The sequence below is a fragment of the Monodon monoceros genome, unplaced genomic scaffold (genome assembly GCF_005190385.1).
Source record: "Monodon monoceros isolate NGI ecotype Baffin Bay Population unplaced genomic scaffold, NGI_Narwhal_1 Super_Scaffold_21, whole genome shotgun sequence".
NCBI classification, from domain to species: domain Eukaryota; kingdom Metazoa; phylum Chordata; class Mammalia; order Artiodactyla; family Monodontidae; genus Monodon; species Monodon monoceros.
The window spans coordinates 37,250,375-37,273,297 of NW_021703778.1; the positions used below are offsets into that span (position 1 = coordinate 37,250,375).

Genomic DNA, 22,923 nt, shown 5'->3' on the forward strand with positions numbered 1-22,923 from the left:
GGGGGACCCAGGCCCAGCTCTCTCCACCCTACCACCTTTGGGCGAGGATGAGTTTTCTGGGTCCGGTCTTATTCCCTTGCCAACCTCAGTTTCTCCACACCGGGGCCTGATTCAGACCTGGAAGCCCCTCATGGCTTCCCTTCCTCCTCCCTGAGCCTTGTCTCAGGCCCCGCCCGCACTGAGCTCTCAGCCCTCTCCATCCTGTCTTCCTCTCCCTCCTTCCGTTTCCGTGGCAACCCCATCCTCCGCTCTGCCACTCGGTCCTGCATTCCCATCTCTTTCTTTCCTCTTTCATCTCTCCCCTCATCGCAGTGTATAGTCCAAATCCCTCCCTGTCCTTTGCTTCTGGTCTCTAGTCCCTTTTACTCGCCTTTTATCTCTTTCAATGTTCTCTTGTCATCTCAGGGCGACATTTATTTATCTCTTTGCTTAAAAAAAAGAAAGAAAGAAAGGAGAAAAAAAGAAACCCCATTTCATCAGCCCGAGCCTTCTTTCTCTTGGGTTCTCTCCAAGGGCTAGACTCAGACAGATCCCAGAATGGACCCCCTGCCTTGCCACCATGCAGGCCCTCTACTGACCTCACTTACCGCAGGGAGGAAGGAAACACAGATGGGAGGTGTCCAGGGGGCGAGGGCTCATTGGGGGAAGGCACCCTAAGGGGCTTGGCCCTGCTCCTCTGAGGCCAGGCTAGGGGAGGTGCCAGAGGCCCCCTCAGGAGAGAACAAGGCCGGACCTAGACCCAGGGCTAAGTGGGGGCCCAGCATCCCTCTGCAGGAATTCACTGCAGTTCAGGGAAAGTCCACGCACACACTGCCCCATGCCCCATACCTCCTCCAGGCTCCACCCTGCCTTGTGTGAATGCGTGAATGGGACACAGGGCCTGGCCCAAGGCTGGGGCACACAGCAATGCTCAAGGTACCCAGCTCTCCTCACTCCAAACAGGATAGTGAGATTCACACCCATTCTTCAAAATTCACTCTTTCGCTGTGATCCTAAACGGCCTCTGAGAAAAGGAAGCACCCACATGTGGGCTGTCTGACCCATGTCTCTGTCTCCACTGTTTAAGGCAGGAGGAAGGGTTGTCAGCTTTTTCTAACTTCTTTTTAGCCATCGTTAACTGAGCTTATACTAATGAACAGGCACACGATCCAGGCCATCCCAGGGAGATGAGCATTTTAGTTTTCATTTTACAGATGAGCAAACTGGGGCTTGGAAAAGCTGTTACTTGTCCAAGTCACAGAGCCAATAGGAGGTAAAGGTGGGATCTGAGCAGGTTAAAATCATGCTCTTCCCCTTTTACTTTCCTTCTTCCTGTGTTCCCCAGAGGGGAGGGTCACGCCAATCCTGCGCCCAGCCTCCCCAGCCCCTGCCTTCTACATTTCTGTGTTTAATCTGGAGTGATCAGAAGTGACAAGAGAAACAGATTTACCACAGAAAACAAAGCAAGCCGATCGTGGCTGGGGCCCCAGTGTCTCAAAGCGACAGAGAGAACACAGGGGCTTGTGGAAAATGGTATCAAGTCCCCTGGGAAACCAAAACCACATGGAGAAGAAAGGGGCCCTGGACCTTCAGGAGCCCCACAGGCAGTGTGAGCGTCTGCTGGAGCTGTGATGTGTTGTTGACCAGGGGGGAAGTATCAGTGGCCGCTAAGTCCTGGGACCCAAAGGCCCCCCTGGAGTAGCCCCGGCCAGCCCCGTCAGGGGCGGCTGGCAAGGCCCGGCCCCAGGACGCAGCAAAGCCCAGGAACCCAGGCCTGCCAAGCCCAGGGAGGTGTCAATGACACGACAGCTCTGCTTCTCCTCTAAAGGGCTGGCTTAGCACCTCAGGAACTCTGGGAGCAGGGTCCGAGGAGGAAGAGATGGGAAGCAACAGAGGGGGAGGGGGAACGGGGAAGGACAGCCCCTCACGCCGCAAACAAACAGAGCGGAAAGGAACCCGGCTCTCGGTCTGGCAGGCCTGGCCGGCCTCCCCATCTCTGCCACATATGAGCTGGGCGGCCTTGGGCAAGTTCCTCAACCTCCCTGGGACTTGGTTTCCTTGCTGTAAGATGGGGACAGTGATATGAAAAGGATCCATCACATACTGAGCCCTTCCTTCTGGCCAGGCTTGTGCCTGATGAAATCATGTACAGAAAGCATGCCATCTTGATAACAAACCCACTTTACAGAGGAGGAAACCAAGGCATAGAGGAGTTGAGTGACTCATCCAAAGTCACCAGATACACGAGAGGAGTAAGTGGAGTTCAGGTTTCATTCTTGGGTCAACTTAAGTGCTCTTTCAGGTAAAGGAAATAAGGGAAATACAGGTATCCATGAGGAATAGGTTCCAGGACCCTGGTGGATACCAAAATCTGCAAATGTTCAAGTCCCTTATATAAACTGGTATAGTACAGTCAGCCCGACTGAGACGAGTTTGATAACAAGGCTGGTGCATAGTAAGGACTCAATTACTGGGAGCTGTTGCTATTGTTATCATTCCGTTCATCATCCACTCCCTGGGCCAGGCTGGTGCTGGCTGCTGGCGGGACACAAAGTTCCCTGCTCTCAGGGACCTCACATGTTGGTTAGAGAGACAAGACTAAGAACCATGAAACAGGACAGCAAGATATCAGAGAAGAAATAAGCACAAAATGCATGGGGTACCACAAAAGGACAGAGTAATCGCTTTTTTTTAAATTTAAGGGGTCAGGGACATTCTTGCATGTAAACCAGCACTTTGGGAGTCAACAGAGACTCAGAGCGTGGGCAGCAGGGGTCCAGCCCCACCCCCTTACACACTGGTTTGGGTGAGCCTCAGTCCCCTCATCTGTAACACGGGATGATGGTCCCACTTCCCAGAGCTGAGCCCATTAGCCCAATGAGCATGTTCTGTGGTATGCAGTACACAAAGGTTGTGCAGAGGGGATGGGGAAGCCTAGAGATGGGAGAACCTGGCTGGGAAGCCCCCTCCCCCATCTGATGCAGCCAGAGATGAAGGGAAGGTAAAAACGCAGAAGAGCAGTGGGCTGAGAACAGCCGAGGAGTGTGGCCTGGCCTCTCCTCTCTCACAGCAGCCAGCGTGATTCATCCCCAGCCTCCATCCCAGCAGCGTCCCTGGCAGCGTCTGCCTCCTGAAGCTGATGCTGTAATCAACATTTATTTTGCAGTCACCCACACACCCAAGTCGAGTACGGATTTATGCCAGGAGAGGAGTAAAGAATGCCTCTCTCATTCACGTAATGCCTCCATGTATCTCCTGAGGGGAGGGACAGCTGGGGAAACATTTAGGCTGAGTGTACACACGCAGACATCAGACGCATACAGCTGTCCATGCAAGCTAACATCAGCGGCAAGCAGGAACACCGTGCAGCCCATTCTTTCCTTAGTCACCCAATGAACCACACTTTCACACAGTGAGATGTGGGTCAGGACCCACATGATGGGTGGATGCCCGCGGTCTTGAGTACTTTGCAGTCCAGCCGGGAGGATGCGTGTGGGGGCATGGGGCAGCCCATGATGCAGACATGAGATAAAAGGTTTAGGGGAGACTGCGGAGAGAAGGCAGGGGGAAGAGGACAGGGGCACCACAGACAGGCCCTGCTGGGGTCTGTACACTACCAGGAGCTAACAGGGAGGGGGAATCTCATCCGCAGGCTGGACGAGAGGTGGGAGGAGAACCGGAGGGCAGTGGGGCCTGGGAGGGCCTTGAGGGCAGGTCCCTCGAGGAGGGTGGGTCCACAGACATCAGAGGAGAAGGTAGGTGCTCAGGGTGGCCAGCTCAGCCCAGAGTGGGAACTGGTTTCCTCTTTGATCTGGATCATAAAGGATGACTCTGAGGCCCATTAGAAGACCTCACCTTGGGACTTCCCTGGCGGTCCAATGGTTACGACTCCACGCTCCCAATGCAGGGGGCCGGGGTTCGATCCCTGATCAGGGATCCATGCCGCAACTAAGAGCCTGCACGCTGCAACTAAGACCCGGCACACTGCAGCCAAATATACACACACATATATACATATACATACAGAGAGAGAGAGAGAGAGAACTCACTTACAGAAGGCTGAGCTCTGGGCCATGCGTCCCCAGCCGCTAAAGTTCAAATGCATGTGGTGTGTGACCCAAAGGCCAAAATGATTTAAATGGAGGTGACCATTATAAAACAAGCTAATTGTCTGGCCATCGCTAGAGATGTTTGCGGTGGACTTGGAAGGTTTCCTCACCACTCTCCCTGTGGTGGGGACAGCCTGTGGGGTTGAGGGTCCTCAGGGCAGGCCGTGGAATGCAGGGTGGGGCCCCTTGGCTGAGGGCAGCAGGAAGGTCTGGAGTGAGCTAGGCCACTTCCTGGCTGTAAGTCCTTGAGCAAGTTGCTTCATCTCTCAGAGCCTCAGATTCCTCAACTGTAAAATGGGAATGACAGCTGCCTTTCCCACAGGATGGCCAAGATTATGTGAATGAAAGGACCTGGCACAGGTGCTGCCATTTGATAAATGGTAATTTTTCGCTTTTACCATTGCAACATATGTAAACACACAATGTGAATCACCTACGGCCCCGAAATATTTGATATTTTCTTACTGTCACTAAAAATATCTGTCATAAATCCCACAAAGGAGTGGTAAGTGCATGAACATTTGGAAAAAGCAGCGATTTTGAGGAAGAAAAAGTAACCAAATCAGGTGCAAGGGGAGAGATGCTGGAATTGAACCCCGTCTCGAAGGAAGGTTCTAGCCCAAGTTTTTGGCCCACACAAGAACCCCTGGGTTGCCTGAGGGGGCCGTGAGAGTCCCTTGGGCCCCAGAACCCAGAGTGGAGCCGTGGAGAGGTGGGAAGACCTTTCCTGGGACACGTGGAGAAGCCTTCATCACAGATGCCAGATGTTTTCTCTTTCGTGAAATTTTGCAACTCAACGGGGTAGCTCAAAAGACCAAATTCCTAAGAGAATTACAAAACCCAACTCTCCTCACCAGAATGTAGTCTCTTTCTGGGATCACTGGGCACCTTCTCAGTCTCACCACTAATAGCTGGGATGACTCACCCTTAGCAAACAGAGCCCCGATAGGTCACAGGGTGAAGGGGAGATTCCGAGAATAAGACCCCTGTGCTGGCCTCAATTCCTTGAAACTAAAATGCCCAGGAAGCTTCTTGTGTGAAGACCATGCACGCTTACATGTGCACCGGCCAGGAGGCAGGCAAGGGTCAGGAACACTCAGGACCTCCTCTGAGAGGCTCAGTGGATTCCCTCCTCCGAACACCCCCAGATCTGAGTGTCAAAGTGCACAATGAAACAAGTTCTTCTGGGACCCAGAAACACAGGCTGGGCAGGGGAACGAGCACACCCACCTCCACGGGCAGAGCCCTCGACGGCTTACAAAGTCCTTTCCAGGCACAATGCCACTGGGTCCTCCTCACCTGGTCTGAGCAGCCAGCCGTATGGGCAGCACTTGTGTGGGCAGTGCTCTTATTCCCATTCGACAGGTGGCAAAATCCTGATGTTAGTGGACTGGCTGACGGTCCTGAGAGCTACAGTGCCAGCCTGTGCCGACTCTCAGCGCATTATCTAATAGCGACCACAGTCTGTGTGGTTGGTACTGGTACCACCCCCCTCATTCTACGTATAAGGAAACTGAGGCACGGAAAGGTTAAGAACGCCTTTATAACAGTGCGCTCCTTGTGACTGCTTCCACAGAGATAAGCAGCAGCATTTAGAAACTTTTACAGCAATTTGACGTTGCTATGGTATCTAGGCAAGGTTGATAAGTTATCAGTCTGCAAGGATTAGAAATAATAATAATAGTTTAAAAACAGGTTGAGAAGTACTGGTTTAGTGTCCAGACTCTGGAATCTGAAGGCTTGAGTTTGAATCCCACCTCTGCTACCTCCGATCATTGTGACTATTTCTCCTGACTAAAGGGGGAGTGGTGCTGACAGCACCTGCCTCACAAATGAAAATATTCAAAGCGCTTATAGCAGAACCTGGCGGCCTGTTTGCTACTATTATTAGCATTCGGAAACTTGCCTGGTGCCACAAAGAGACTTACTAGAAGAGCCAGCTCCTTGCCGCCAGGTCTTAAAGGGGGGATTGACCATCAGGCCCTCTGCCACCCTGGAATCGGGGGACTCAGGAAACATGTCTGTCTCCGAAGTCTGTTCACAAATACAGACCCTCTTGCTCCTGCCAGGAGCGAGCTGCCTTCACAGGCTCCCCTTTCATCTCTAGGCCAGGGTGCTGTGGTTGCCTTAATGGGGTGTAAGGAGATGTTCTTGTCCAAACTGGAAAAACCTGATGAGCAGCCAGGCCCGCCCTGGCAGGCCTGGGTTTGGCAGCAAGGTGTCTTAAGAGGCTGGCAGGGCCAGGGGGGGCAGTGGTAGCACCCAGGGAGATGCTGCAAGGGATGGTGTCTGCTCGCTGGGTATCTCCATCCCTTCTCAGGAGTACAAATCCCTACATCCGTGGAGGCAGGATTTGCTACCTCCACCCACATAGCTCACCTGTCTCGGTCACCCAGACTCAGAGGGAGGACACAGCTTCTTCCCAGCCCTTTGGAGCCCCAGGCTGTCCTCCTCCCGAAGGGTATGTCATCCACTGAACTTGCACACAGTAGGTGCTCCACCCGTGTCCCCTGAATAAACCATCCCTCGGGGGGTTCAGATCCACCTCCCTGACGTTCTTCCTCCAATGAGCCTTCTCATTGTCCCCACCTGTCCTGCTCATGCCACCCTCTGTGCCTGGTGCTGACTTGTCCTTCTACCTTCCTCCATGGATGTGGCTGGGACCCTGCCCCAGTTTTGTTTGGGGGGGGGTCCTGTGCCCTGAGTGGGTAGGGGATGGGGCCCTCCTTTTTGGGGGGGCTCTCCAATTACACAGCACTTGGCTGCTAAGGACAAATTCAATTGACACTTCAACAAACATTTATGAGGGACTTCCCTGGCAGTCCAGTGGTTAAGACTCTGCGCTTCCAACGCAGGGGGCACGAGTTTGATCCCTGGTTGGGGAACTAAGATCCCACATGCCGCGTGGTGCGGCCAAAAAAAAAAGAAAATATAAAACAAACATTTATGAAGCGCCTACTACGGGCCAGCTGTGCTGGGTGGGATGGAGATACAGGGCTTACCCTTGGGAGGTTCCCTTCAACCCAGACCTCAAGGCCTGGCAGCTTGTGCCAGGACACTCGGGCCTGGAGCCCAAGCTCCACCTCACCCAGGACACACACCCCAGGGCTCCTTCCCAGAGATCCCTGTGTCTCTCCAGGTGCCCTGGCACCGTCCTGGGGTCCCTGGGCAATTGTGAGCTAGACTGAGGTCCCTATGTCCCGGGGACCAGAGCTGCAGACTTGACCCTTTGTCTTGTGTTCTGAAAGGGTGCAAAGGGACTTCCAGACCTGCAGGCTGAGGCCGTCCCTCCACAGGGAAGAAATAGGCCCCCAGACCTCACCCCTCTGTCCTCCAGGCCTGCCCCGGCCTCTCAGGCAGCCCTGCTCCTCTCATATGGCTTTCGATGTCTAGGTGCAGCCCCTGACACTCCCCAATTTCTTGCCTTCTCTCCACCTCCTGAGCGGGGGTCGGGTCCCCATCCTCCATCGCCTCCTCCACCCCTGCTCTCTGTCTCCTCTACTGAAGCTAAACTGTCCTCTGGAAGGTGACAGGTGAGCCCTGCAAACAGAGGCTCTGATTTGGGTCTTCTCCCCGACAAGGCAACAGCTGCCTCCCCACCTTGGCTCCGGCCGGTCGCGCTGCCCTCTATCTCTGCCTCTCCTTTGCCTCCTTCATCAGGCCTTGGCCTCTGCTTTCTCGTCCTACAGGGGTTCCCTCGGAGAAAGCCTCTCCCCTGTGTTTCAACTCTCACCTCCGTGCTGATGCCACCAGACCCACGCCTCTACCTGGGCCCTGCAACGTTCCCTAGACGTCAGACCTTCAATCAGTCAGCACCTGTCTAAACCCCAAGGATCACTCGGCTCCTTGGAGCCAGCCACTGCTGCCAGCTCCCTCCTCTCTGCTGTCCCAGTTTTCCAGCCTCCTCTCCAGGACTCCAGGGCCAGCCAAGGCAGGCCCGCTGTCTTCACAGCCGGGGCCATGCCAGACAACCATGAGGCCGCGTGTGAACCTGGCCTTCCTCCCCACGCTCAGCCCTGCCCCAGGGTCCCACGGTCTCCCTGAGCCCTCCCCCGGCCAGGAGGCCAGGCTCCCACAGAGGAGGGAGGTCTGGGGGCTCTTCATCCACCTCTGGTCCTCACCTTCACATCAAGGCCCGCCCTGGGGCCACGCAGAAAGGGAGCCCGTCCCCAGGGCTGTGTCGGCATCCTGCAGGCGGTGCCACCAGGTCTGTAGCCAACTGTCCTGGTGACCGATTCAGGAACTGCCTGACCTGTGATGAACAGCTTCCTCTGGTCTGATGGAGACCCTTCCCGAACAGCCTGCCCTCTCAAAGGAGGAGCCCAGAGTAAGCCGGTGTCGTGCATGGTGGTTCTTTTTTACACATTTAGAGCGCGGGGGAAAATGAAAACATCCACATTCTCCCTTCCTCAAATAAACCGACTTCCCTACTCATCCCGTCCCTTAGAAACAGAAGCACCATTCAAAAAGAAAAAGGAAAAAAGAATTTAAAAAAAAAGAGAGAGAGAAAAAAGAGGCAAAAAGAAAAAAAAAGCAACTGAATAGAAAAAGAAGAAAAGGGACAAAAAAAGAGAAGGAGAAGAGAGCGGTCCCCGAGGGAGCTGGTGAGCGCTGAGAATGAAAGGCAGAAAAGTGAAGGGAAGGAAAGCAGAGATACAAAGGGGGAGAGAAAGACAGAAGCTTTGAAAGAAAGAATGTTCCAGCGTGAATACAGCATGCAGGGGAGAAGGGAGCGCTTGAAAAGGAGCAGCCAGACGCAGTGACCCCTCATTCACAGAAGGTGCCAATCACCGGGACAATGCAGACCCTTTTTTCTTTTCTCCTTCTCTCCTTTCTGGGGAGAGAGGGAGGGAGGGAGAGGCTGGGAACTGCAAGTTAATTCCTAAAAGTACAGAAAATAAATGCAGTTCCCCTGGAGAAGCATCAAAGGGCTGCTTTAAAGGCTTCCCCTGAAACTCACTACACCCACAAGAGAAGTGCTCCCTCTCGGGGAGCGGGGAGCACAGGCCGGCGGCCATCAGCTTTATTTCAGGGTCAGCCGCCCCTGCACTGTCCTGGCCGCCCCGCTGTGGCTCCTCCCACTGGGTCCCGGGTGAGCCAAGGACGGGAGAGCCTCAGGCCGCGACACTGTGGGTGAAGCCTGGCCTCCGTGGGCAGCTTGGCCCTCTTGGTTCTCCTGCTCTAGTTTGAGAGCCCAGGTAGGAGGGCAAAGGAGGAGGGTCTGAGCGAGGCAGCTGTTCTGGCTGGAGGCCAGCCTGGGCTGTGTCCGCTCAGGAGGCACTGGATACCAGTGGAGGGAATGACATTTTGAATCGGCCCTGGGACGGGGTGTCCTCTCCTGGGACTGCTTCAAGGAAGCCCAGTGCCTGCTCAGGCCAGGCCGTGGTTCCAGGAGAGCGAGAGGGTGGTGGGTTCGTCCGCTTCACTGGCTGCCAACTGTTGGATCAGTGTCCTTACAAGGGAGGGGCCTCTGTGGGCACTGTGGGCACATCACAGATCAGCACTCTGCTGAGTTGGCCAAGACCCAAGGACTAAAACACATGTAGGTACACCGAACTATCTCAAGTCCCTCTTTCGAAACAGGCCTGGATCTGGACTCTGTCCTTCCCTCTTTCCTGCAGGCAGACATCGGTTATGACGGGGTGTCTACCACGTGTGGGGCCTGTGCTATGCTCTGGGGTAAGCAGTGCACAGGATGGTCCCTGCCCGCCTACGACCCTCAGTCTAGTGACCAAATGTCTTCCCAAATGTCCCTCTGAGATCGCAGGTGAGCGTCCCTGGCCCCTCTCTTTGTCTTCCCTTCTCTTGCTCTTCCTGTCTCTCAATACTCAGTGAGTCATGACAAAACCTGAAATGGGGTCACCTTTATGCAGAGGTTTCTTTTTCCTTCTGATCATCCAAACGCTGGATAATGAGAAACGCCTGGGAGCAGAGAGGCTGAGTGGAAGAAGACTGATTGGTTTATTGATTGATTGAGCGAGCCTCAACCTCACTCATCTATTGAGCAATCAGTCTGTGCAGAGCTCTGCGGCGTGGGCTGCGATTATAAAGCGACGAGGACCAATCCGAGGCCCTGAGATGCTTGAGGCCAACCTAGTGGGTGATGGGGGTGGGGTGCAGCACAGATCCGGGAATGAAAACCCTGCCTTTGCTAGCTTCACCTGGGAAAGGCTGTTGTTAAGTTGGAACAGGCCCAGAAGGGCCTCCAAACCCAAGAAAGGAAGCCAGGAGAAGGGGGCACACAGAAAATGCAAGGGAACTCAGGGCCAGAAAAGTCACGGAACCACCAGGAGCATATCATCACGCTTGCATTTCAATCCAACAAATGCGAATTCCACAAATATTTACTGAGCACCTGCTATGTGCCCACCAGCTCCTCGGCATTCCTAGGAAGACGGCAGTGAACAGGACCCAGCGGGGGGGGGGGGGGGGGGGGGGGGGGGGCGGGGGAGGCCACAGGCAAGAAAACAGGCGATTGTATTTAGTGCACTAAGGTCTGTGTGACGGTGACAGCAGGGGGCTATGGGGGCCTAGTGGAGGAGCAGCCTACAGGAGGTGGCAGGCGGGGCAGCGGAGGGGGTGGGTGTGTCAGGGAAGCCTTTTCAGAGGAAGCTGCATGGAGTCTTTTTAATATATCAAAATGAACTAAATTTTCATTTGTTTTGAAGAAGCTTGAAAGAATTTCACTGGTGAAATACCCCAGTGTCCAGAAAACAAAAAGGAACCGATGAATGAACTAATAGATAAAATATCTGACAGATGTTTTCTCGATCTTTTGGTGTACTGGGAAGAATCAGACATAGAGAAAACCAAGCAGGTGAGGACAATAATGAATTCTTTTTAAAAAAGTAATAGCTCAGGGACTTCCCCGGTGGCGCAGTGGTTAGGAGTCCGCCTGCCAATGCAGGGGACATGGGTTCGAGCCCTGGTCCGGGAAGATCCCACATGCCACATGCCGCAGAGCAACTAAGCCTGTGCACCACAACTACTGAGCCCGCACGCCTAGAGCCCGTGCTCCGCAACAAAGAGAAGCCACCGCAATGAGAAGCCTGCACACTGCAACAGAGTAGCCCCCGTTCGCCACAGCTAGAGAAAGCCCACGCACAGCAATGAAGACCCAGTACAACCAAAAAAAAAAAAAAAAGTAATAGCTCAGTGCTAGGCTCAGCAGTGAACGATATTTATATTGCGAATTTACCCCCAAATCATGATAGAACGATATTAGAAGGAAAGGCAGTAATATGGAGGCAACAGGTAACATCCAAAATTGGTAAATTGAGAAGCGGTAGAATAAACATTTTTTCAGAGTATAGAGGTGAATAACAGAAAGGAGAAACTAAAAGGAATTGAGAACAGTGAACCGGTCTGGAGGGCTGGAGTGGGGGGAGTGAGGTGGGCAGGGGGCCTGCTGCTTTATCCGTGTAAGCCCTTCAGTACTGTTTGACATAAAAAAAAGATGCATATGCATTACTTTGATAAAAGACAAAATTAAATGCAAGCAAACAAGCAAAAGAGGCTTGGCAAAGGAGTCACTGTTAAGTCAAATTGGGATCACTCTGAACTCCTTGGAGGACTCAGCCAAGAAACAGAAAGGGCACCGTGCTTATACGCTTATGAGAATAGAAACTGCTTTGAGAAAGAACAGAATTCAGTGGGCTCCTGCCCAAGATAACACAATTAGGGGGAACAGGACGGAGGGAAAAACTCTTGCGGAAAGAACCTGCAGAATACAGGCATGTGGCTTTAACAACAAGACCCATAGCACGAGGAACCCTTCCCTGGGGGACCAGGAGATCCAGAGACCAGGGTGCGGCTACCTAGCGCTCTCCTGCATGGGCCCAGATCCTCAGGGGGTGATTCATGCAGCCGAGTTGGGTGAAGGCAGCATGATCTACATACAGGGAGGGTGGTGGTTGAGCGCGCCATCCTGAGCCCAGGGACCCTTCACTTCACCCCACCCCAGCCCGAGCTTACACTCAGCGTCATGGCCACCGCACCCAAAGGGCCCTCGTGCTCTGGCACTCGCACACGTGTTCCTTGTTCCCACCAGCCACTCCTGCTGTATGTTACAGTCTTTTCCAAACCTTTTAAACTTGAAACATGTAACAGCCAACGCCCCACTTGTCCAGGGGTCTCCTCTCTGGGAACCTCAAATTACCCCAAGAATAGAGAATGCAGGGTATTATCCCCAAAAGCACAGAAAGGCTACAAGTGAATCTGAAGCGAGTGCCTCCAAGAGGGGCCTTTGGTGTCACAGTCACACTTCCCTCTCCATGGGACAGAGCCCCTCACTCACAGCCTTTGGACTCAGTTCTCACAAGCCTGTTTATCTGGCTTCCCGGACCACAGCAGATGCAAGTTGCAAATTAGAAGGAGCAGGGCAGTGGGAGGCATGCCACTGCTGCAGTCTGTAAGAACTGACAGCGAGGGTGCAGGATAAAAAATTCACCAAACGGCAGCCTGGGACCATTTGGGGTGGGGTTAGCAACACCTCAGAACACAGCTCAGGAACTAGACTCACATCCATGACTCAGAGTCATCAAGACAGGTGACAGGTATTCAGCATATTCAACAGTCTCAGTCTAGCACTCCGGGATGCGCGTGTTGGGTCCAGGGCTGAGGTTCGGTGACACCACCTTGTAACTTACCCAGTCCTGGGGCAAACACAACAAAGGCATCAACTCTGCCCAATCTCCCAGATGCCACTGCAGTGGTGGGTCAGCAGGGCTGGGTTTGGTCCAGTTCTGCCAAAGCCACGCACCTGGGCACAAACTCAACCTCAGAATCCCATCTACTAAATGAAGAGAACGCCTTGCCCAATCAAGCTAGGCTTGCTGTGGGTCAAGTGAAATGCTCTTCATAGTCAACTGAAGCATTTTATGAATATAATGTCATGTTACTAAAGCCCCCTCTTTTTCTGGGTGGCTGGACAGGACATCCCATGACTCACACAGGGGTAGGGGACAAAGGAGTTACCCTCCACTGTACCTTCTGCCTTGGGACTTCTTTTAGACACAACGAAGCAATTATCAGGTGAGTTTCAAAACCATGCAGACTTATACTTGAATGTACTCAATCAGACAAAGTCAGAATCCATTCTACAAGGCCTGCCTGGACTCTTCAAAGCCAATGTCACACACGCACACACAAAACAGGACTGTTCTAGATTAAAAGAAGCTAAGAAAGCATAACCAAATGCAACACGTGAGCCTTCTTGGATCAGGAAAAGAACATAAAAAAGACATTTTTGGAGGACAACTGGGAAAATTTGCATAGGACTGTTTATTAGGTGATATTACTATTTTTTAAATTTATTTATTTATTTATTTTTGGCTGCATTGGGTCTTCATAGCTGCATGTGGGCTTTTCTCTAGTTGCGGTGGGTGGGGGCTACTCTTATTGTGTTGCGTGGGTTTCTCATCGTGGTGGCTTCTCTTGTTGCGGAGCACAGGCTCTGGGCACGTGGGCTTCAGTAGTTGTGGCTCACGGGCTCTAGAGCACAGGCTCAGTAGTTGTGGCGCAGGGGCTTAGTTGCTCCGCAGCATGTGGGATCTTTCCGGACCAGAGCTTGAACCCATTTCCCCTGAATTGGCAGGTGGATTCTTAACCACTGCGCCACCAGGGAAGCCCTAGGCAATATTATTGAATAAGGGTAATTTTTAAGGTAATTTTTCTTTCTCTCCTAAAAGATACCTGCTGAAGGATCTTTTCAGGGGTGAACCATCATGCTACCTATAACTCACTTTCACATGATTCAGCAAGACCGTTTGAAAGAGAGATAAAAGATAAAACAAACATGGCAAAATGGTAACAATTGTGACCCTAGATGAAGGTTCTTAGTTTTTCTGTTAGGCTTGACATTTTCAAAGTAAAAAGTGATGAGGAAACAGACCATGCAGGCGAATTGTGACTGTTCTCTGCATTTGTTGGGCCGATCTTGGTTTGTCACCCAACCTGCCCGATGCAGAAAGTGATGTGCTAATGATGAAGAGATGAGCCACTGCAGTGCTTCCCAATCTGCACAGTTCATGCAGGAAAATATAATGGGGAAATATGCTGGCACTGTGCACCGGGGTACACAGCCCTGCGCCGCCCAGGTGCCTGAGGGCTAAGGGGAAATCAATACCTGGGCACGGCTTAGTGGCTCCAGCACTCAGCTCAGCATGTTGGCAGGCAAGCCAGGCCTGTGGGTCAAGGAGGGTAGACACTGTCAGGTCCTCACTTGCTTCTCTGCTTCCTCATCGAGTTGTCCCCTGGAGGAAGGGGGGACTTTTTCCCTCAAACCTATCTCCCTACGGGTCTGGAAACGCAGCATCCAGATTGTAGTACTTTATGCCTGGGCCCATCACTCCCCAGATCCCGAGTTCTTTGCGGGCAGAAGACAAGGATCCAGACTGTGGGGATTATGAATGCCAAAGATGCTCTATCCGTTAGAACCACAGCACACCTGTTGGAGATCATTCTGACTGTAACGTTCTAGTTAGCCCTCACCTAGCCAGGTGGTGGCCTGAAACTCCTGGCTCTGCTGCCCAGGGGTGGTACTCACTGGTGATCAGGCCTCAGTTTCCCCTTCTGAAGGAGGTCCCTTCCAGCTGACTCTCTAGGGGTCCCATATCTGCTTAGTGCTCCCTTAGTTCATCCTGGTCAGGGCTTAGAGCTGGGTGAACAAGACAGCCTTCCCATCAACGAAGAAAAATCCTAGAGCATTCCTGTGCTGGGCAAGTCTGGCAACTGCCTCCTGCCGCCTTCCCAAAGTGTTCATAAGCGATTCCTGGACTTGTGGCCCTGGGGGACAAACGCAAACACCCAGGATGGTCCACCTCCAGAGACTGGTAATTTTTAAAAGCCCCTCTGATGATCTAAATGTGACCAGGGTGGAGTCCATCTCCCAGGGGACCAGGTCCTCAGAACTGAGCCAGACTTTTAATTCAGTCCCGCTGCCCCTCCCCACCCCCAGCTGTTCCTGATGCCCACCTTCGGAAGTCTGCCATCCCTCTCCTTCTCCCCACCTTCTGAGACTTCTTGCATTCTTCAAGACACTTGTGGCTCAAGTGTCCCTTTAGAACCCCAGGCTGCCTGCCTCTCCGGAGGGCAAGGCCGTGAAGGCCACACATAGGATCTGGTGCCTTTCACAGGCATCGGGAAACCAGAGGGGCTTTTAGGAGAGGATATATCATGATTCGATGGCTGTTTTGAAAATCCTTCCGGTTACTGTGTGGAGAGGGTGAGGGAAGGCCAGGACAGTGTCCCACTGGGCTTATCTACTTAACCCCTTGTAGCACCCTGCCCCCCAGCCCCAGGCCTGCATGGAAGCGTGGAAGCTGCTGCCTTGGGAGCCATGGCCAGGTCTGTCCCCAGGGCTCACGCGTGTCACGAGGAAGAAAGGAGCAGGCTTTCTTTCCACTGTGACCAGTAGTGCTGATAGCTGACTGTGGGGTGGAGGCAGTGAGTGACGAATGCTAACAGTGAGAATTCATCCCAGGCTCCCAGTGGGCAGAGACCATCTGGACAGAACCAGAGGCCACTGAAGGGACGTCCCTCGTCCCTCGGTGGGGGAAGATGCTTGCTTGGACCACTCCAGAGAGAGGCTTTGGAAATCCAAGGAGCACTCTCCCTTTGCCCTTCAAAGGGACATTGAACTCAAATGGCACCAAATGAATGGGTGGAAAATGTTATACAGCAAACATGGGAAGGGTTTTCCCCCAGATAAAAGCCATGGAAGGAGGAAGAGAGAAACAGAGGTGGAGGGAGGGGGGAGGGCAGCAAGGATGGAGGGGAGGAGAGAAAGAAGAAGGAGGGATGGGAGGGAGGGAGGGAGGGTCTCAGAGCTTTCTCAGGTTACAGAGAAAGGGGGAAGCAGGGGCTGGAGGAACAGAAAAGAGAAGTTGAAGTGGGAGTCACTCCAACCCTTGAGAAGAGCTGCCCATGGGGCAGAGTGGGGACAGCGTGTCTCAGAACTCGCAGCTGGTTTGGATGTAAAGTCCCTCCTCTACCCAAGAGAAGCCTCACACAGAAGTTCACAAGGCTGGGCAACGCTGACCTCGGGGTGCCGTCCCATGGGGCCCCAGGCATCATGCTCTGCTGTGGCCGTCTAGGAATTCGTACTAATTCTCAAACAAGGGGCCCTCATTTCCATTTTGCACCAGGCCCTGTGCAAATTATGTAGCCAGTCCTGGCTGACCTTTCCAAAGGACGTTTTGCTACAAAGGCAGAAGCAGGAAGGCCGAGGGCCGGCTCTGGCTGCTCTCCCTGTTTGCTAACCAAATACTCGCCCGGCGTTGTTGACTCAGCCACCAGGTAATAGTAAGCACAGGGCTCCCCACCTCAGCCGAAGAGCCTGACTCCGGTGAAATGTGCGCGGGGCTGTGCCTGTGCGTGTGCTGTAAGTGTAAGCGTTCAAGAGGCTGAGAGGGGGACTTCCCTGGTGGTCCAGCAGTTAAGACTCCACGCTCCCAATGCAGGGGGCCCGGGTTCGATCCCTGGTCAGGGAACTAGATCCCACACGCGTGCCGCAACGAAGATCCTGCGTGCCACAACTAAGACCCGGCGCAGCCAAATAAATAAATAAATATTTTTTAAAAAAAGAGATTGGGGCTTCCCTGGTGGCGCAGTGGTTGAGGGTCTGCCTGCCGATGCAGGGGACGTGGGTTCGTGCCCTGGTCCGGGAGGATCCCACATGCCGCGGAGCGGCTGGGCCCATGGGCCATGGCCGCTGAGCCTGCGTGTCTGGAGCCTGTTGCTCCGCAGCGGAGAGGCCACAGCAGTGACAGCCCCGCGTACCGCAAAAAAAAGAAAAAGAGAGATTGTGAGTGTCTGCTACACACCAGGCACCAAGGGGTCCTGACCTCGGCACTGCGTGCAGAAAGCATGGCCCTGCTGAGGCTGACAGCCAGCCTGACAAAACCAGCCCAGTCCCGGGAGACCTGCCTTCCAGGTGGTTGGCGGCTGAGGAGGCATCAGGACCTCCTCGCCTCCGGATCCTCCACCGTGGCGGATGCCATCTGGGGTGTTTGGGACCACGACTACGCCTTGTGCTGTGGCTCCCACATTATTCGAGAGACCACTGTAGGGTCACCAGGTCTCCAAGTGAAGTGCTGAGGCAGACCCAGCTCAACACCACGGCCAAGCCCAGGTCCCTCCCCTACTAGTGCTCGCCTTCTCTGCTGGTCCTTCACTCAAGGGCCAAGAAGCAGGCCAGGGACCCCCAAATCCCAACACTATACTGGCCTCTCTCCCTGCCAGCACCTCCTTTCTGAAGACCAAAGGCAGAGTCCCTGCAGGCTCCCCTCGCGCCAGCAGGGAAAACTTGGGGTCTGCTGCCCCAGCCTGGGGTTCTTCCCGAGGCCCCTGCCATCAGGCCTCCTCTCCTGAAGGGGCAGAGGACCCTAGCAGCATCATTTCCAAGGGCTTGTAGTTCACATCATCAAAACCTCTCAAGCCCAATCTGGAGGGTAACTTGGAAGGGGCTTAAGTCCCCGCAGGTGCCAGGTGTGCAAAGGAAACACACCTGCAGGCAAAACCAGAGGCAGCTGGACACCGGCACCCTGCCCACGGCCAGGACAAAGCCAGCCTCAGCAGGCCTGCAGGGTGTCCGGGCCAAGGGCAGGCAGGCCTCTCAGAAGGGGCCAGGAGAGCAAGCCGAGGAAGCAGGAGGCCAGGCCTGAGAGGGAGGGCCCGCCAGGAACCGAATTAATCAGCAGGAAACTGATGGTTATTTCCTGACAACTCCACCACCACCACCACCACCAGGAGCACAGAAAACACACACACAGGAATTCAGAAACAGGGAGGGCAGCTGGCAACTTCCTGGAGACCCACAATGCAGCCACTTTTTCAAATACCCTAGACAAAACAACACAGAGCACCCTCCCTTTCCCAAGTGCAGACGGTGTGCGGAGCCCCTCGTGTGTGTTATCTCATTTCTATCTTGCACGAAAACCTTTCCAGGAGGGACTGTCATTCCCCGTTTTCTGAACTCTGAGGTGCAGAGTAAAGGGAGAGGACCAAAGTCACAGCTAGTGGTGCCCGAGTTTCCAAGGCCAGGCTTGGCAGCACTCCGACGGCCACCCCTTAAGCCACCTCGCTCCACCACCCTGTACCAACCAATCTCTCCCCCAGGCTCCACGACCAGGGTTTACAGGAATCCTATGGCACGAGAGGAAGGGCTCAAAATAGAGGAGTCAGCTGGTGTGGCAGTGGACCCCCTTCTGCATTAACTGGCCTCTTGGGCTTTGGAGGGTGGGGGTGAGAAGTCTTCCGCCTCTCCCCCGACTCTTCTTCTGCTTTCCACTTCTTCAACTTAAGAGCACATCTTTTAACATAGCCAGCGCTTCTCAAACTCTCTGCATTGGAAGATCTGTTTTATTTTATTTACTTCTTTTTTTATTTATTACTTTGGGCTGCGTTGGGTCTTCGTTGCTGCACGCGGGGCTTTCTCTAGTTGCGGCGAGCGGGGGCTACTCTTCGTTGCGGTGCACAGGCTTCGCATTGTGGTGGCTTCTCTTGCTGTGGAGCGCGGGCTCTAGAGTGAGGGGGCTTCAGTAGATGCGTCACATAGGCTCAGTAGTTGTGGCACGAGGGCTCAGTAGTTGTGGCTTGCGGGCTTAGTTGCTCCACGGCATGTGGGATCTTCCCGGACCAGGGCTCAAACCCATGTCCCCTGCATTGGCAGGCGGATTCTTAACCACTGCACCACCAGGGAAGCCTTGGAAGATCGGTTTTATTTGAATCCCTGGAAAGACTAACAGGCAGCTCCTGGTCCCTCGACCTGTCACATGAAGTCAGTGATGCCCACCCTGGTCCACACCCTGATCAAGATGGAGCTGCTGATCACCCACCTGGATGTCGTCATGGCAACATTAAACTATAAAAGTTTCTAAGCCTCATTCTCAATTTCTCTTGGCTGGCTAGCATTGGTCCACGGCCCATCCTTCTGTGTGGTGCTGGCCTAAGAATGTATGACAGTGTTTATAAATTCAAAATTTTTTAATGCAGAGGTGTATCTTTCCTCTTAGATGAAAATTCTACCCATGGGTAAGAGAGCCTCAAATTTGCCCTTTCTTAATATTTCAAACATGCGCTCTTAATCTCCACTGTTTGGGGGTGTTTGATTTTCCACAGTCATCTCTCCTGCCTCTCCTCTCTCTCTTAAAAATGGAAAATAATACATTTAAGTTCCTTAAGTGTTCTTGGAATTTACATTCAACAACACGTGACCTGCTGAGTTCCATGAAGCTGAGGTGTGAAGAAAATGTTCTGTCAATGAGAAATTCACAAGTGCTCAGAACAGAGCACAAAATTTGCAGTCCTTAACCATGGTCATAGCTCCAATGGTTCCTACAGATGAAAACGGGCTTTGGTTTATACCAGCCGAAGCATTAATAGGTTAAATCTAAAAAGATAAAGGCCGCTTCAACAGTTCAGTTGGCCCATGTTGGCCGTAACAAGACTGGCAGCTGGGAACCACCTGAAGGCATTACGGACATGCAGATGCTTGGGTCCTGCCCAGATCCTGGGGACTTGGGGCTGGACACAGGGAACTGCATTTTAACCAGCTCCCCAGCAGGGAGTAACAAACGGTGTGGCCACTGAAGGTGCCCTCCTGCGTAAGAACCAGCAGGTGTGACCAGTGGCCCAAAAGATTTGGTCTTGGGAAAGTAAAACAAGCCCAAACAAAACCAACTGGGTTTATTCCACTGAGGCAAGTGCTACATAAAGCCCTGGCATACAGAGACCCACGGAATAAATTCAGTTTATTTGTTTGTTTGTTTGTTGAAGGTGGTCTCATATTCTCCACTTAGCTGGGCCTGGCACATAAGCACACTCTCAACTAGTGTCAGCTGTTGTTCATAGACCAGGTTATTAAAGCCCAGAAGGCTTGTGATTTTGCAGAAAGTCAAGTTCTTGGTGAAACCAAGACTTGCCCTGGGACTCATGCCTCTGTCCTCTGTGTCTCAGTTTCCTCATCCATAAAATGGAGATAATACTTGCTTATTCTCATGGCTGTTGTGAAAATTAAATGAGGGAATGGCTTTGTAAGCACATTTAGCCTGGTCTCTAGTAAGCACTTAATAAATAATAACTGTTCAGATAATCATTATCAATTTTGAAAGTCCGAGATGACATAAAATCTGTTTCCATGTGAGCTGGAATTTGTTTATTCCAGATGGTTCTTATTAGCACTAAATGCCCTGGACATGCTGAGTGGCCAGAATAGTCTCTGCGCCTTGGTGGAGACTTTTGTTATGGGCCGGGAGAGCTAACCACCCTTCAAATATCCCACCCCATGACACACACCTGGCTTGCGCTTGTTCTTGGGGAGACCAGCTGGCTGGCGGAAGTTCTCTGCAAACATGTCCCTGGGCTGAGCCCCTCTGAGAGGTTTTGCAGTGGGCACTCGTCCAGAACATTTATTATGTCCATAATATGCCGGGCATGGTGCTGGGCACTGGACAAAAGAACAGCAATAAAGAGAGCAGAGCCTTCCCCTGCCATGAGCTTACAAAACTATAAAGTGGGTATAAATTGTTTTTGATTAAAATTTCTATTGTAAAGTTAATAAAACCACCCACTACAAAGAGTTTGAAAAAGATGGAAGTGAAAAAAATTAATACTCCTTCTCATCCTAACTCAACCGCTTCTTATGTATTTCTTCCTCGTCTTCTTCAAGCGTATGGTTTTCACATGTTTTTTTGTTTGTTTGTTTGTTTGTTTTTGCGGTACGTGGGCCTCTCACTGTTGTGGCCTCTCCCGCTGCGGAGCACAGGCTCCGGACGCGCAGGCCCGGTGGCCATGGCTCACCGGCCCAGCCGCTCCGCGGCATGTGGGATCTTCCCAGACCAGGGCACGAACCCGTGTCCCCTGCATCGGCAGGCGGACTCTCAACCACTGCGCCACCAGGGAAGCCCTGTTTTTTTTTTTTTTAATTTATTTTTGGCTGCCTTGGGTCTTTGTTGCTGCACGCGGGCTTTCTCTAGTTGCGGCAAGCGGGGGCTACTCTTTGTTGCGGTGCGCGGGCTTCTGATTGCAGTGGCTTCTCTTGTTGTGGAGCATGGGCTCTAGGCGCGCTGGCTTCAGTAGTTGTGGCGCTCAGGCTTTGTTACTCTGCGGCATGTGGGATCTTCCCGGACCAGGGCTCGAACGCGCGTCCCCTGCATTGGCAGGCAGATTCTTAACCACTGAGCCACCAGGGAAGCCCTTTTCACATGGTTTTGATCATGGTGTGTACAATCTGGTGTCCTGCTTATTTTCCCTGGATGACACTGGCAAGTTTCCATGTTTCATGTTCATAATCAATAATCCATGTTCATAAACACAGAACATTCAGAAGAGTGCACAGATCACCATTCGCCTGCCCATTCCTGCAGTGAAGGACATTCAGGTTGCTTCCAATTTGTCCATACTGCCCACAAAATGCCTTCATGCATTCATGCAGAAAGATAGAGGGAAGAGGCAAATGCTATGTAATTTGAAGGTGTCAGATGGGTCTGGTTGAATAATGCCACTGTGTGAACTTGGGCAAGTTACTTAACCTCTTTGAACTTCAATTTCCCCCCAAATGGGCATAACACCTCCATCATACAGTTGTGGAGAGGATTTAACAGGAGACCATCAGTAAAACACCGAGCAAGGGGCCTGATACTCAATAGATGTGTGCCTTCTTTTCTCTCATATATCACAAGGTCATGACTATGACTCCTGAGTGCCTTCTCAAGGACTAGGGCAATCTGCAGAGAAACCCACAGAGCATGGTGTGCCAGCTCCCCAAACCCTCCATACAGATTGCTAAATTCTGGGAGACTTAGCATTTGCAAGCTGAAGTATTCAGGGGAGAAGTGATATGTGCTCTGCAATTTACTTAAAAAATGGTTCAGGATAAAAACATACACATGTACAAATGAAGCAAATATGGCAAATGTTCACTTCTGTTATATCTAGTCGGGTGTACGAGTATTTACTGTACTATCCTTTCAACTTTTCTATATATTTGAAAATTTTCAACCTTGGGGAAAAAAACCTCTTGCTAATTTAAAAGGTAAAAAATGGTATCATGCTTTAAAAATTTGCATTGCATCCATTTATTTGTTCAACAGATATTAATTCAACACAGTCAACAAATATTACTTCAATACAGTATCTGTCACGCAGTGAGTTGACCTGGTCGCTGACCTCATGGAGCATACCATCTGGCATTTCTTTGGGTTGGGTGTTTATTTGCTGATTATTAATATAGTTTGTTCACTTTGTCTTCAAGTTTAAATCTTGATTTTTAAAACTAATATGTATAGGTTCTTGGTAGAATTAAAATATTAACCCTTCAAGTGTCTCATGAGAAGCTCTTTTCCCCGCAGCTCTCAACTGTTTTGTAGAATTTACATAGCAGTTACAATTTTTTAAAGGTAGTCAAATCTGTTGAATTTTTTGATGACTTTTTTTATTTCTCAACTTTGGAAATCAACCTCCAGCCCAAAATTTGTTATAGAGTAAATTGTACATACTGTTATGTTTACTCCTTTATATTTCTGTTTCAGTATTATCCTGGTGACTAGCATTTTAAAAGCCATGTTAAACAGTGATGGTGATAGCAGGCCTCCTTATTTTGTTACTGGTTTCAAAAGGAATGCTTCTAGTGTTTCTCAGTTAATTAACATTGGCTATTGGTTTGAAATTGATATCCTTGATCAAGCTGAGAATGCAGCCTTCTATTCCTTTTTTGGTGTATTGATTAGTTAGAAATGGATGTTCGATTTTAATCAATTATCCCCCTGCATATATTGGAATCAATCTGATTTTACTTCTTTAACCCATTAGCATGACGCAGTTACTATATTAAGCT

At 51.8% G+C, this 22,923-nt stretch overlaps 1 protein-coding gene across 6 annotated transcripts in view; it reads right to left on the reverse strand.

The window, feature by feature from the left end:
• Nucleotides 1-22,923, reverse strand: part of ZNF710 (zinc finger protein 710) — a 66,189-nt gene that overhangs the window by 22,098 nt on the left and 21,168 nt on the right. The window contains exon 1 of one of the 6 annotated variants that reach the window (XM_029238849.1): nt 8,210-10,461. The exons of the other annotated variants lie outside the window; for them this stretch is intronic. The gene's annotated coding sequence lies outside the window, so the exon portion shown is untranslated. Of the gene's footprint in view, nt 1-8,209; nt 10,462-22,923 lie in introns of those variants that run through there. 6 annotated transcript variants of the gene reach the window in all.